The sequence below is a fragment of the Stenella coeruleoalba genome (assembly GCF_951394435.1).
Source record: "Stenella coeruleoalba genome assembly, chromosome: 12".
NCBI lineage: Eukaryota > Metazoa > Chordata > Mammalia > Artiodactyla > Delphinidae > Stenella > Stenella coeruleoalba.
Window position 1 is genome coordinate 1 of NC_137158.1, and position 16,006 is coordinate 16,006.

Genomic DNA, 16,006 nt, shown 5'->3' on the forward strand with positions numbered 1-16,006 from the left:
CCACCTCTTTAATATTTTAGTTTAACTCCTAAGTCCTTATTAAATACAATAAGTTTTAAAAAATAAGAAGGCAGAAAGAGGAGGATAAGGAGAAGAATGAAGGGAGAGAGGACAACTAAAAAGCATGGAGAGTAGAAAGTAAAGACTAAAAAGTTGCAGTGATTTACAGATGATAAAGTTTTCAGCACAGTAAATTCAAGAGAATCCAATGACAGAATATTAAATTAATATTTGAATATTGAATGAATATTTGAATTAATAAGTGAGTTTATCAGTTGTGGCAGAAGTCAGACAAACATACAAAAATCCATAACATTTCTACTTGCCAGCAATTAAAATCAGAAAATTTAATTTAAAAAGATTATGTTAATGAAAGCACCAAAATAAATGATGCTTAGGAATATATCTAACAAAATATAAGAATTAACATACAGCGCAAATAAGAGAAAGATAAAAAATTTGTGTGAGATTGAAAGGTACAAGTTGTTCAGATGTCAATTTCTACCAAACTCATTTATAAACTTAACACAATTTTAATAAAATTTAACAAAAATATATTTAATTAGGAATTTTAAATTTCATAAGGAATTATTAAGTTGCATGACTACTCAAAATAACTCTAAAAGAACAAATTAACACATAGACATGCCCTATCTAATATCAAGACATATAAAGTATGGTAATTTAGAAGAATGTATAATTAATAAAAATAGACACGGTCACCAGAAAAGAATAAAAATCTTCACAGACTTAAACATAAGCAATTTGTCCATATTTATACCAACAGACATACTAGGAAAGTTAGATATTATTCTTTACATTTTATGTATTGGCTTTTATTGTGAAAAGCATAATTGGAATCACAAAATACATACAAGACACATTAAAAGCCTAAAAGTGAACAAAAAAATCAGAAATAACATAGAATAGGGCAGAAGACCTATATTGATATTTCTCCAAAGAAGACATACAGATGGCCAACAGGCACATGAAAAGCTGCTCAACATCACTAATTAGCAGAGAAATGAAAATCAAAACTACAATGCAGTACCAGCTCACACTGGTCAGAATGACCATCATTAAAAAGTCTACAAATAACAAACGCTGGAGAGGGTATGGAGAAAAGGGAACCCTCCGACACTGTTGGTGGGAATGTAAGTTGGTGCAGCCACTATGGAAACAGTATGGAGGTTCCCCCTAAAATAAAAATATAGTTGCCATATGATCCAGCAATCCCACTCCTGGGCATATATCTAAGCAAAACTATAATTTTAAAAGATATATGCATCCCTATATTCATAGCAACACTATTTACAATAGCCAAGACATGGAAACAACCTAAGCACCCAACGACAGATGAATGGATAAAGAAGATGTGGTACATATATACAATGGAATACTACCCAGCCATAAAAAAGGAATGAAATAATGCCATTTGCAGCAATATGGATGGTACTAGAGATTATCATACTAAGTGAAGTAAGTCAGAAAGACAAATACCATATGATATCACTTATATGTGGAATCTAAACTATGATACAAATGAACTTATCTATGAAACAGAAGCAGACTCAAAGGCATAGAGAACAGACTTTTGTCATTGCCAAGAGGGAGGAGGGGTGGGGGAGGGATGTATTGGGAGTTTGGGGTTAGCAGGTGTAAAATATTATATACAGAATGGATAAACAACAAGGTCCTACTGTATAGCACAGGGAACTATATTCAGTATCCTCCTATAAAGCTTAATGGAAAAGAATATTAAAAAGAATGTATATAGGTTTAACTGAATCACTTTGCTGTATACCTGAAACTAACACAATATTGTAAATCAACTACACTTCAATTTAAAAACAGATGAAAAAATAAATAACATGGAATATTAAATTTATGCCTAGTATAAGGATGAATTAAACAACACTCAATAATAACAGCAGATACAAATATAAGTAGATTTTTCAAATTAAACAAAATTATGGGTTTAGTGATAAAACATACCCTACATGTTTAAATATATGATAGAAAATACATAAAACAGTAAAACATTGTCATCCAGTAATTATTTTAAAGTATGTATGTCAATATAACTGATAAACTGCAGATAAAAATTAACAAATGATTTTAAAAAATGCATAAGAGAAACCAGAATGATAAAAAGATATGAACATTTAATCTAAGAATTTTTTTAAAAGTAAATTTGAAACATAATACAATAGCACCATCTGAAGATGAATTGAATATTCATCAGAAGAGCAAACACTTATATATGACTATATAAATCTGCACTGGTTTTGTAGATAGACATTTAAATATATAGATTATATATACAGAGATACAGATAGATGATACAAAAATTCATATACAGATAAATATATGTATATAAGATATAGTTATAGACATAGAGATAGATAATAGGGAGGATAGGTATGTAGGTAGGTAGCTAGATAGATAGATAGATAGGGATAGAACAAGAGATGAAAAAGACTCAAGTCCAAGGCATATAAATGGTTGCCTATGGAAGTTAAGAAAATGATTGGGATAGGGGAATTCCTTGATTATCAGTAATGTGTTATACATTTTATGAAAACAACTGAAATATATATGAAATATATAAACTTTTAAAACATTTATTGACTTTGAATATCCAAAGTACTATTAACTTTCTATACCTTTAAAAATTTAATTATAATAACAATTGCATTAATAAATAATACTACCATCAGGCAAGGAGCAGAGAAATCAGTAGTAAAAACAAAATAAAACTTTCTAATAAGATTAGTCAGTGGGAACAATCTTGAAATTTGGAAAAACCTTAACAAAACTAAAAAATGGGAGAATAACAATGGAGTCTAAGTAAAACAAAACTTGGTAGAACTGAACTGGTAGCTTTACAAGTTGGCCTTCCTCTCCAGCTACATTTTTTCCTTATTAATTCATGTAAATTACTCATTTATACTTCAAAATTGAAAATATGTTTCCACACTCTATATAAGATATATCTGGTAACTAGTTTTCTATTTAGAGAACTGAAAATATTCCATAAAGTTTAAGAAAAAACTCAACCTAATGTTTTATTCTAATATTTACACATAGCCAGTAAATGTATCTTGGTTTATAAAGGCATGCAATTATAATTCAATTATTATTCTCTTCAGTTCAGTAAGATTTTCCTGAGCAAAGTATTTAAAACATTTTATGAAAATACATTGCAGTTTTAGTTACTTTCTTCACATGAACACTTTGAAAATATACTTAGTTCCAGGCTTCTTAAAGCATTTTGATACAATACCTCTCCTTTCTTCAGTACATTACATAGCATCAGATTCACAAAGTATACACAAACAGTACTTTTAGAAAATATAACCAGTAGTTATTATAGAATATGAAATCAAATATTGTAATTTGCAATATGTGCTTAAAAGTTTGGTATTTTTTCCCAACATGGACTTAATGAGAAATCTAGAACTGTATTCTAATTCTACTCTTTCAAAATATTTTAGCATTTTCATTTCATGTATTTCCTCCCCCAAAGCAGTGAGTCCAAGCTAAAATGAACTATAATAGATTTTATGTATTTGATTCTTGTACTAAATACTAATAAGTGGAATTCATTAGTTGCAATGCTTGTACAGTCTTCAGGAAATAGACAAAATATACATATGTATTAAGATTAGGTTTTTTAGAGAGAATGATGTTTGTGGATGACATCTGTATTCATCAGAGTTCTCCAGAGAAACAGGATATATTGATATATAAGAGGAGATTTATTATGGGAATTGGCTCATGTAATTTGGGGGGTTGAGATATCTGACTACATGGGGTTTGCAAGTTGGAGATCTAGGAAAGTTGGTGGTATAATTCAGTCAAAGTCAAAAGGCATGAAAACCAGGAGTTCTGATGTCCAAGGGCAGAAAAATGGATGTTGCATCTTAAGAGAGTGAGAATTGCCCCTTCTCTGCCTTTTAGTTCTATTTGGGCCCTCAATGGATTGGATGATGTCCCCATCCACCACCACATTGGTAAGGCAGATTTTCCTTATTCAATCTACTGATTTAAATGTTTATTTCTTCATGAGACTTCTTCATAGACACACCCAGAAATAATGTTTTACCAGCTATCTGGGCATCCCTTAGACCATTCAAGTTGATACATTAAATTAACAATCACAGTACCTCATAACATGTGTGTACCACAGTATATTACACAAAGTTGGTGTAACTGGCAATCACTGGAACAATAATTTCCTTCTTATATCCATTGTTTCTAAACTGATAATTGATCATTACTTATATGCAAGCATTATGATAAAGTCAAGAGACACAGGTACAGATATTTTGAAAGACATGGCTCCATAAAACAAAGGCACCACAGGGTAAAGATCTTGGCACAGAAAACAGACATTTGACATGTTTTGTTAAGATGAAAATCATTCTTATGCGTGTGACATCAGTGTAGCATGAGGATTTTAAATTCTAACACATTTTAAAATTATTTTTGAGGAAAATATTTCTAAAATGAGTACATTTTTCCTTTTTTCTTTTTTCATTATTATTAAAGTCATACACATCCATGTAAAATATCTAGAAAATACAGATCAATGAATTTTATAAATTTTATTAAAATGTTATTATAATAATTTGATAAACACAAATAAATAATGTATAACATTAGACTTCTGAACCTGTCATTTATGGTCTATGATGTGAATCCAATCTGGCTTTAACTTTAATCACATGTTGACCTCCAATTATGGATATTCTGTACTCAATGTTGTTGATATATGTGATTTTTCATCCAACCTTGGGAGTGTCAGATAGGAAAATTCCAATGCAGCTATGTAAAGATGACAAATTGATGTGTGTGCACAACTATTTCTCTCATGCTTCATTAGTCGTAGGATGAGGTGAGCACAGTAATTGTGTCCCATACTGCCCTTCTTGCACTACATCTATAGATTTACTTTGGAGATTCAAGAATCTCCACGTATGTGCTTACGTATTTGACCAAGTTAGGATTGTTTATTAAAGAAAAAGAAGAGACTTCTTCTCTACCAATGTATATTATTTTGTTTGGGATGATGAATTCCTGAAAGGGGTCCTTAACTTTTACTTAAAATAAAGGTCTTCATAAGGCTTGTGATATAGCTCAGTATTTCACAAAGTGCATTCCTCAGACCACTAATAATCTTTGATATTAATAAATATTAAAGGGACTCCATAGAGTCAGGATGTGCAAAACGCTTAGAGTATTGTCTGCAGAACTCTTCATGGTTTGGGATATGATTCATGAATTTTGTCTTGTGAATCCGAGGGAGAGCTACATTTAAGATTTAATTTATTAATTTATACAGGTAAATTATGCAAATTGCATGTGAGAGTTAAAATGTTGAAAAAAAAGCACAAAAACTCTTGTGAAATCCTGACACCAGTAGATTGTACAGAGGTTCTTCAATTTACTCTCTCTCATAATAGTAACCTGTTTTGTCTGCATGATATCAGTTATACATTGTTTAATGTTGAATATAAAAACACATATGTGAGACAATGTATTCAAAGTAAATTTCCAAAAACAGAATTAATAGGGAAAGGGTATGTGTTCCAAAAGTATTGTACCAATTTAAATTCTCAACGCAAATATTTGGAAGAGCCTGAACCAAACCTAGGTTTTGTCTTGTTTTAATTTTTGTTAATCTCATCAGAGAAAAATATATTTTCTTATTTTATGTCTTTAATAATATCTGAGAATTAAGTTCTTTGAATAGAGTAGAATGTTTCTTTCAATTCAGGGTGTTTGTTTGTATGTTTTTAATTCACTATTCTTGTCTCTGCCAGTGTTTCTTTGAATGTGTCCACAGTCAGATGCAAAGCAAACAGACTTCCCTATATTTTTGTACTTTTTTAGTTTTTTTTTTCTTTTTTTAAATCCATTATCATTTCCATGCATTCCTTAAAGAATAAATATTGTTGACAGGAAGCCACTCTGGGCTTTAAGTTGCTTTTATTATAAATCTGTTACATTTATCTTTAGAGTTAGTAATCAGAATGATATCTCTTTAAACATATTCAAATGTTTTGTTCTATCTTTCTATTTAAAAAAATATTATTGGCAGAGAATAATATTCTTAACACTGAAAATTGTCAAAGTGCTGTCACTATTAATAATTTTTGTTTAGAGACTTATAAGTGCTCACATTGTATATCATGCATTTTGTGTCTGCATTACGGACATGGACATTTTCCCTCTTTTATGTGAATCTACTTACTCCTAGATAATTAATTCTATATTTTTGTTCTCATGGTAAACTGTAATCATGTTCTAAATTCACGTTAGATGTCTCCACCACAAAGGGCTTTCTGACTTTTATCCAATACCAATAATTAGCCTCTTTTTTCTTAATATTACTGTTGCACCTTCCATAATTATTCTGCATGGCAAATAACACACTGTTTTCTTATCCATTTATCTGTCTGACTCTCCAATTATATAGAGAGCTCCCAGAGGAGAGGAGCTATATTTTAATCATTATTGAATTGAAAATTGCATTAAAAATACAAAATACATTTAAAATGTTATAATAAAAATGTAAAACTAATAAAAATTAGAAAATTCTTGAGAATTTTAAAATGTGCTAAAATTTAATTGGTTGAATTAATTATATCTTAATAAAATTTGATACTTTTATGTTTTGATCATATGTTTTACAAAGGTGAAATTTGTACAAAGAAAATTTGCAGATGTTAAAGTCGGTATAAGAATATTAAAGTTGGACTTCCCTGGTGGCACAGTGGTTAAGAATCTGCCTGCCAATGCAGGGGACATGGGTTCGATCCCTGGTCTGGGAAGATCTCATATACCTTGGAGCAACTAAGCCCATGTGCCACAACTACTGAGCCCATGTGCCACAACTACTGAAGCCTGTGCACCTAGAGCCTGTGCTCTGCAACAAGAGAAGCCACCACAGTGAGAAGCCCACACACTGCAATGAAGAGTAGCCCTGCTCACTGCAACTAGAGAAAGCTGCATGCAGCAACAGAGACCCAATGCAGCCAAAAATAAATAAATAGTTAAAAATAAATAAATAAAAAATTTAAAAAAAGAAAATTAAAGTTGATCTATTGTCTTAAAAGCACAGGTAAATATGATATTTGATGAGTCTTGACTTCTTTCTAAATCATCATTTAAATGTTTAAAAAGTGACATTTCCAGGTAATGGAACTACCTAGAAAAAAATAATATTTTAGCTTTAAATATTATACTATATTCTATAAAATGAAACATTTTAATGAAAAATAAAGAATTCTATTTTAGGTCTTCCAAGTGTCACATGATTTTTTATAGTTACTGATAGATTCCAATCCAAATTCCTACTGATTTTAGAAATAGAAGATTTTTTAAATGGGGCAAATTTCTACTGATACTGAAAAGTAGTAGATAAAGCATGTTAACCATGAATTCAGGGAGCCTAGATTCAATTTTCAGATTAAACAAGTATGAGAATGGAAATTTAGAAATGTACATGATACACCAGTTGTTCCATTTCTTCTTCCATAAATGGAAATAAATGAAAGTACTCAACACAAATTAGTTATTTGATTATTAAATGTCTGAATCTCTTAAGTGATTAATCATACAAATAAAGATACCAAAACAATGCTTAATTTTGATAATGATAGAGATATTAGTGTTGCCTAGTGAAAAGTAATTAGAATTATTCAAATGACAGCAATATTAATACATGAATATTTAAAGTAGGAAATTTTGGAGATAATCAGTCCATGGAGTAGACTCATCAGAATTTTACTAGCACCCCTGTGAGGACTGATGATGGATGTAATATCATACTTCCTTCTTCTCAGCACTTACACTTGGTTGGACTGCTAAAATAGGAAAACAGCAGAAGATCTGTCCATCCCCTAGTAACCCTTATTGATACCAAAAAAAAAAAAAAAAAGCATGTCATGATGGCAGAGTAGAAGGATGTAGAGCTCACCTCCCCCAATTAACACGTCAAAAATACAATACATGTAGGGCAACTCTAACTGAAAATAAACTGGAGAATGGCAGAAAGAATCTCTACAACCAAGGCTGTAGAGAAAGATCTACATGGAGTCAGGTAGGAAAAGAGAAGCAATCACGTCAGGACTTGTGCCCCTAGGATAGGACACAGAAGGGGTGCAGTGTATCCGAAGCTTGGATAACTTTTCTGAGGAGCGAGGGATTCCAACCACATGTGTACCCCAGCCCTAGGGTCTGACTCCAGAAAGATGAGTCCCCTTAGCTGGTTTAAAGCCAGTGGGACTTATAGGAAGGCTGTAAGAAACCAAGACTTCACTTGTGAAGAACATGCAAATGCTTACTTACTACTTATTCCCAGCAACAAGGTAGATGAAACAGACTGAAACTGTCTGGAAGTCTCACTGATGTGCCAGGATCATCCCAGCATGTGCTCTATCCATGCTGAGTGCCAGTTCTGCCCCCTTTGGCTCCAGCACAGCTCCCCACTAGGGCAAATGCTGCCATTATGGAGGAGTGCCCACTTGGGGGCACAGAGCTTCCATGGACATGGCACTGCATCTGAAAGGGCAAGGGCAGCCATTGGTGACACTCACAGAGATGGTGGATTGGGAGCTATCTGGAGCTCTGAATGGTGAGCTGGAACTAGCCCAGTATGTGCCTGGGCTTGCACCAGGCACCCACTCCAGCCCCTCTTGCTTCATTGCTGCTTCTGGGGCAAAGGTGCTGTTGCCAGGGAGAGCACACACTTTGAGGGAATGGAGCCACCTTGGACCTGACCCTCAGGGCTTCTGCTCCAGCAACTTGGGACCTGCACCCATCCCTGATAGGTGACTGATGGCCACTAAGTATAGGAGAAACTCAGGCTCACATCTGGCTCTGGGTCTAGCCCATTCATCTCCAGTTCTACCTCCCACCCACCCATGATAAAACTCTCATCAAAGTTGCTATAGACAAAACATCTCAACAGAATAAAGGCCTTTTATGACAAACACACAGGTAATATCATACTCAATGGGGAAAAGCTGGAAGTGTTTTTCTAAAATCAGGAGTAAGACAAGGATGCCCATTCTTGACACTTCTACTTAATATAGTATTGGAAGTCCTAGCCACAGCAGTCAAAAAAGAAAAAGAAATAAAAAGCATCCATATTAGAAGGAAAGAAGTAAAACTCACTAATTGCAGATGACATGATACTGTATATAGAAAACCATAAAGTCTCTACTCAAAAACTATTAGAAGTAATAAATGAATTCAGTAAAGTTACAGAATACAAGATTAATACATAAGAATCTTTTGCTTTTCCATACATTAATAATGAACAATCAGGAGGATACAGCAAGAAAACAATCTCATTTAAAATCACATCAAAAAAAATTAAAATACATGGGAATAAACTTAACCAAGGCGAGAAAAGACCTATACTCTGTAAACTAATAAACACTGATAAAGGAAATGACAGATGATGTAAAGAAATGGAAAGAGATGCCTTGTTCATGGACTGCATGAATTAATATTGTTAAAATGTCCATATTACCCAACACAATCTACAGATTTCATGCTATTCCTATCAAAATACCCATGACATTTTTCACCAAACTAGACCAAATAATCCTAAAAGATATGGAACCACAAAAGACCCCAAATCGCCAAACGAATTTTGAGAAAAATGTACAAAGCTCAAGTGGCCATGCTCCCTGACTTCAGACTATATTACAAAGGTACAGTAATCAAAACAGCATGGTACTAGCACAAAAATAGGCAAGTAAATCAATGGAATAGAATAGAGAGCCAAGAAATAAACCCACGCACTTCTGGTCAGTTAATTTATGACAGAGGAGGCAAAAATATACAATGGGGAAAGACAGTCTCTTCAATAAGTGGTGTTGGGAAAACCGGACAGCTACATGGAAAAGAAAGAAATTAGAATATTTTTTCACACCATGTACAAAAATAAACTCAAAATGGATTAAAATCGTAAATCTAAGACCAGACACCATAAAACTCCTAGAAGAAAACGTAGGCAGAACACTTTTGACATAAATTGTAGCAATACGTTTCTGAATTTGTCTTCTGGAACAAAGGAAACTAAAGTAAAAATAATCAATTGGGAACTAATTAAACTTAAAAGCATAGGAAAACATCAACAAAACAAAAAGACAAACTACTGAATAGGAGAAAGTATTTGCAAATAATATGACTGATAACAAGTTAATATCAAAAATACATAAATACTACACACAAGTCAATAACAACAACAACAAAAAAGCCAACTAAGAAATGGGCAGAATAGATATTTTTCCAAAGACTACATACAGATGGCAACAGGTACATGAAAAGATGCTCAACATTGCTAATCAGCAGAGAAATGCAATTGTAAACCGCAAGATATGACCTCACACCTGTCAGAATGGCTATCATCAAAAAGTCTAGAAATAGCAAATATTGGTGAGGATGTGGAGAAAAGGGTACCCTTATACCCTTTTGGTGGGCATGTAAATTGGAACAGCCACTATGAAAACAGTTTGGAGTTTCCTCAAAACAATAACAGTAGAACTACCATGTGACCCAGCAATTCCACTCCTAGGTATATACCCAAAGATAACAAAAACACTAATTTGAAAAGTTACATTCACCCTAATGTTCACAGCAGCATTATTTACAATAGCCAAGATATGGAAGCAACTTAAGTGTCCATTAACAGATGATTGGATAAATAAGAAGTGATACACACACACACACACACACACACACACACACACACTACGGAATAGCAGCCATAAATAAATTTTGCTGTTTGCAACAACATGGATGGACTTGGAGGGTATTATGCTTAGTGAATTAAGACAGCAGAGAAAGACAAATGTTGTTATCACTTGTATGTAGAATCTACAAAATGAAACCAATGAATGAGTATAAACAAACAGAAATAAATTTACAGGTATAGAGAATAAATTAGTGGTTACCAGTGGGCAGAGGAAAGGTTGGAGGGGACAAGATAGGGTAGGAGATTAAGAGGTACAAACTATTAAGTATAAAATAAATAAGATACAAGAATATATTTTACAGCACAGGGGAAATAGCCAATATTTTATGATAACATTAAAAGGAGTATAATCTATAAAAATATTGGATCATTGCGCTGTACATCTAAAGCTAATATAATAAAGTATATCAACTATATTTCAATGAAAAAGGTGTGTATGTTATATAGTAGTTAGATTTTTTAGCAGTTCAAATACATCAGAAATACATCTACATGTGGAACAACTCCTACAGAACACCTACTGAACGCTGGCAGAAGACCTCAGACCTCCCAAAAGGCAAGAAACTCCCCACGTACCTGAGTAGGGCAAAAGAAAAAAAAAAAGAGAGAGACAAAAGAATAAGGATGGGACCTGCACCAGTGGGAGGGAGCTGTGAAGGAGGAAACGTTTCCACACACTAGGAAGCCCCTTCACTTGTGGAGACGGGGTGGGGGGGTGTCGTGGGGGGGGAAGCTTTGGAGCCATGGAGGAGAGCAGAGCAACAGGGGTGAGGAGGGCAAAGCGGAGAGATTCCCACACAGAGGATCGGTGCCAACTAGCACTCACCAGCCCGAGTAGCTTGTCTGCTCACCCACCGGGACGGGCGGGGGCTGGGAGCTGAGGCTTGGGCTTCGGAGGTCAGATCCCAAGGAAAGGACTGGGGTTGGCTGCGTGAACACAGCCTGAAGGGGGCTATTGCCACACAGCTAGCTGGGACGGAGTCCGGGAAAAAGTCTGGACCTGCCAAAGAGGCAAGAGACCACTGTTTCAGGATGCGTGAGGAGACAGGATTCAGAGCACCGCCTAAACGAGCTCCGGAGACAGGCATGAGATGCGGTTATCAGCGCAGACACCAGAGAGGTGCATGAAACGCTAAGGCTGCTGCTGCAGCCACCAGGAAGTCTGTCTGCAAGTACAGGTCACTATCCACACCTTCCCTCCCGGGAGCCTGTGCAGCCTGCCACTGCCAGGGGCCCGTGATCCAGGGACAACTACCCTGGGAGAACAAACGGTGTACTTCAGGCTGTTGCAACGTTATGCCGGCTTCTGCCGCTGCAGGCTCGCCCTGCATTTCGTACCCCTGCCTCCTCCCCCCACCCCCAACGGCCTGAGTGAGCCAGAGCCCCCTAATCAGCTGCTGCTTTAACCCCATCCTGTCTAAGTGAAGAAGAGACGCCCTCAGGCAACCTAAACGCAGAGGCAGGGCCAAATCCAAAGCTGAACCCCAGGAGCTGTGAGAACAAAGAAGAGAAAGGGAAATCTCTCCCAGCAAGCTCAGGAGCAGCAGATTAAATCTCCACAGTCAACTTGATGTACCCAGCATCTCTGGAATAACTGAATAGACAAGGAATCATCCCAAAATAGGATGTGGACTTTGGAAGAACTGTAGACCTGGGGTTTGCTTTCTGCATCTAATATGTTTCTAGTCTTATGTTTATCTCAGTTTAGTATTTAGAGTTTATTATCATTGGTATATTTGTTTATTGAGTTGGTTGCTCTCTTACTTTTTTTAAAATATAGATATATATTTTTTACCTTTTTCTCTTTTTGTGATGGTGCATGTGTATGCTTCTTTCTGTGATTTTGTCTGTACAGCTTTGCTTTTACCATTTATCCTGGAGTTTTGCCTGTCCGTTTTTTTCTTTTCCTTTTTTTATAGTATAGTTTTTAGTGATTGTTATCATTGGTGGATATGTGTTTTCATTTGGTGGCTCTCTGCTTTCTTCTTTTTCTTTTCCTTTTTAAATTACTTTTTAATTAATTTAATTTTTATTTTAATAACTTTATTTCCTTCTTTCCTTCCTTCCTTCCTTCCATCCTTCCATCCTTCCTTTTCTCTCTTTCTTTCTTTCCTTCTTTCTTCCTTTCCTCCTTTCTTCCTTTCTTTCTTTATTTCCTTCTTTCCTTCTCTCTTTCTCTCTTTCTTTCTCCCTTATTTTCTGAGCTGTGTGGCTTACAGGGTCTTTTTGCTATGGCCAGGTATCAGGCCTGTGCCTCTGAGTTGAGACAGCCGAGTTCAGGACACTGGTCCACCAGAGACCTCCCGGCTCCACATAATATCAAAGAGTGAAAGCTCTCCCAGAGATCACCATCTCAATGCTAAGACCCAGCTCCACTCAATCATCAGCAGGCTACAGTTCTGGACACCCTATGACAAACAACCAGCAAGACAGGAACACAACCCCACCCATTAGCAGAGAGGCTGCCTAAAATCATAATAAGGTCACAGAAACACCAAAACACACCGTTGGATGCAGTCCCACCCACCAGAAACACAAGATCCAGCCTCATCCACCAGAATACAGACACCAGTCCCTTCTACCAGGAAGCCTACACAACCCACTGAACCATCCTTAGGTACTGGGAGCAGACACCCAAAACAATGGGAACTAGAAACCTGCAGCCTGTGAAAAGGAAACCCTAAACACAGTAAGTTAAGCAAAATAAGAAGACAGAGAAACACACAGCAAATGAAGGAGCAAGGTAAAAACCCACGAGACCAAACAAATGAAGAGGAAATAGTCTACCTGTAAAAGAATTCAGCGTAATGAGAGTAAAGATGATCCAAAATCTTGGAAATAGAATGGAGAAAATACAAGAAACGTTTAACAAGGACCTAGAAGAACTAAAGATCAAACAAACAATGATGAACAACACAAAAAATGAAACTAAAAATTCTCTATAAGGAAGCAATAGTAGAATAACTGAGGCAGAAGAATGGATAAGTGACCTGGAAGATAAAATAATGGAAATAACTACTGCAGAGCAGAATAAAGAAAAAAGAATGAAAATAATTGAGGACAGTCTCAGAGACATCTGGGACAACATTAAACACATCAACATTTGAATTGTAGGGGTCCCAGAAGAGGAAGAGAAAAAGAAAGGGACTGAGAAAATATTTGAAGAGATTATAGTTGAAACTTTCCCTAATATGGGAAAGGAATTAGTCAATCAAGTCCAAGAAGCACAGAGAGTCCCATACAGGATAAATCCAAGGAGAAACATGCCAAGACACATATTAATCAAACTATCAAAAAGTAAATACAAAGAAAAAATATTAAAAGCAGCATGGGAAAAATAACAAATGACATACAAGGGAATACCCATAAGGTTAACATCTGATCCTTCAGCAGAAACTCTGCAAGCCAGAAGGGAGTGGCAGGACATACTTTAAGTGATGAAAGGGAAAAACCTACAACCAAGATTACTCTACCCAGCAAAGATCTCATTCGGATTCAACAGAGAAATTAAAACCTTTACAGACAAGCAAAACTAAGAGAATTCAGTACCACCAAACCAGCTTTACAACAAATGATAAAGGAACTTCTCTAGGCAGGAAACACAAGAGAAGGAAAAGACTTACAATAACAAACCCAAAACAAGTAAGAAACTGGTAATAGGAACATACATATCAATAACTACCTTAAATGTAAATGGATTAAATGCTTCAACCAAAAGACATAGACTGGCTGAATGGATACAAACAAGACCTGTATATATGCTGTCTACAAGAGACCCACTTCAGACCTAGGGACACATACAGACTGAAAGTGAGGGGATGGAAAAAGATATTCCATGCAAATGGAAATCAAAAGAAAGCTGGAGTAGCAATTCTCATATCAGACAAAATAGACTTTAAGGGATCAATCCAAGAAGATGATATAACAATTGTAAATATTTATGCACCCAACATAGGAGCACCTCAATACATAAGGCAAATGTTAACAGCCATAAAAGGGGAAATCAACAGTAACACAATCATAGTAGGGGACTTTAACACTCCACTTTCACCAATGGACAGATCATCCAAAATAAAAATATATAAGGAAACACATGCTTTAAATGATATATTAAATAAGATGGACTTAATTAATACTTAAATACATTAAAAAAATGGACTTAATTGATATTTATAGGACATTCCATCCAAAAACAACAGAATACACTTTCTTCTCAAGTGCTCATGGAACATGCTCCAGGATACATCATATCTTGGGTTACAAATCAAGCCTTGATATATTTTAAGAAAATTGAAATTGTATCAAGTATCTTTTCCGACTACAATGCTATGAGACTACATGAGAATTACAGGAAAAAAAAACTGTAAAATATACAAACACAGGGAGGCTAAACAATACACTACTAAATAACCAAGAGATCACTGAAGAAATCAAAGAGGAAATCAAAAAATACCTAGAAATAAATGACAATGAAAACACAGTGACCCAAAACTTATGGGATGCAGCAGAAGCAGTTCTAAGAGGGAAGTTTATAGCAATACAATCCTACCTCAAGAAACAAGAAACAACTCAAATAAACAACCTAACTTTACACCTAAAGCAATTAGAGAAAGAAGAACAGAAACCCCAAAGTTAGCAGAAGGAAAGAAATCATAAAGATCAGATCAGAAATAAATGAAAAAGAAATGAAGGAAATGATAGCCAAGATCAATAAAACTAAAAGCTGGTTTTTTGAGAAGATATACAAAATTGATAAACCATTAGCCAGAGTCATCAAGGAAAAAAGGGAGAATACTCAAATCAAAAGAATAGAAATGAAAAAGGTAAAGTAACAACTGACACTGCAGAAATACAAAGGATCATGAGAGATTACTATAAGCAACTATATGCCAATAAAATGGAAAACCTGGAAGAAATGGACAAATTCTTAGAAAAGCACAACCTTCCAAAACTGAACCAGGAAGATATAGAAAATATAAACAGACCAATCTCAAGCAGTGAAATTGAAACTGTGATTAAAAATCTTCCAACAAACAACAGCCCAGTACCAGCTGGCTTCACAGGCGAATTCTATCAAACATTTAGAGAAAACCTAACACCTATTCTTCTCAAACTGCTCCAAAATATACCAGAGGGAGTAACACTCCCAAACTCATTCTACAAGGCCACCGTCACCCTAATACCAAAACCAGACAAAGATTTCACACACAAAAAAAACTACAGGCCAAT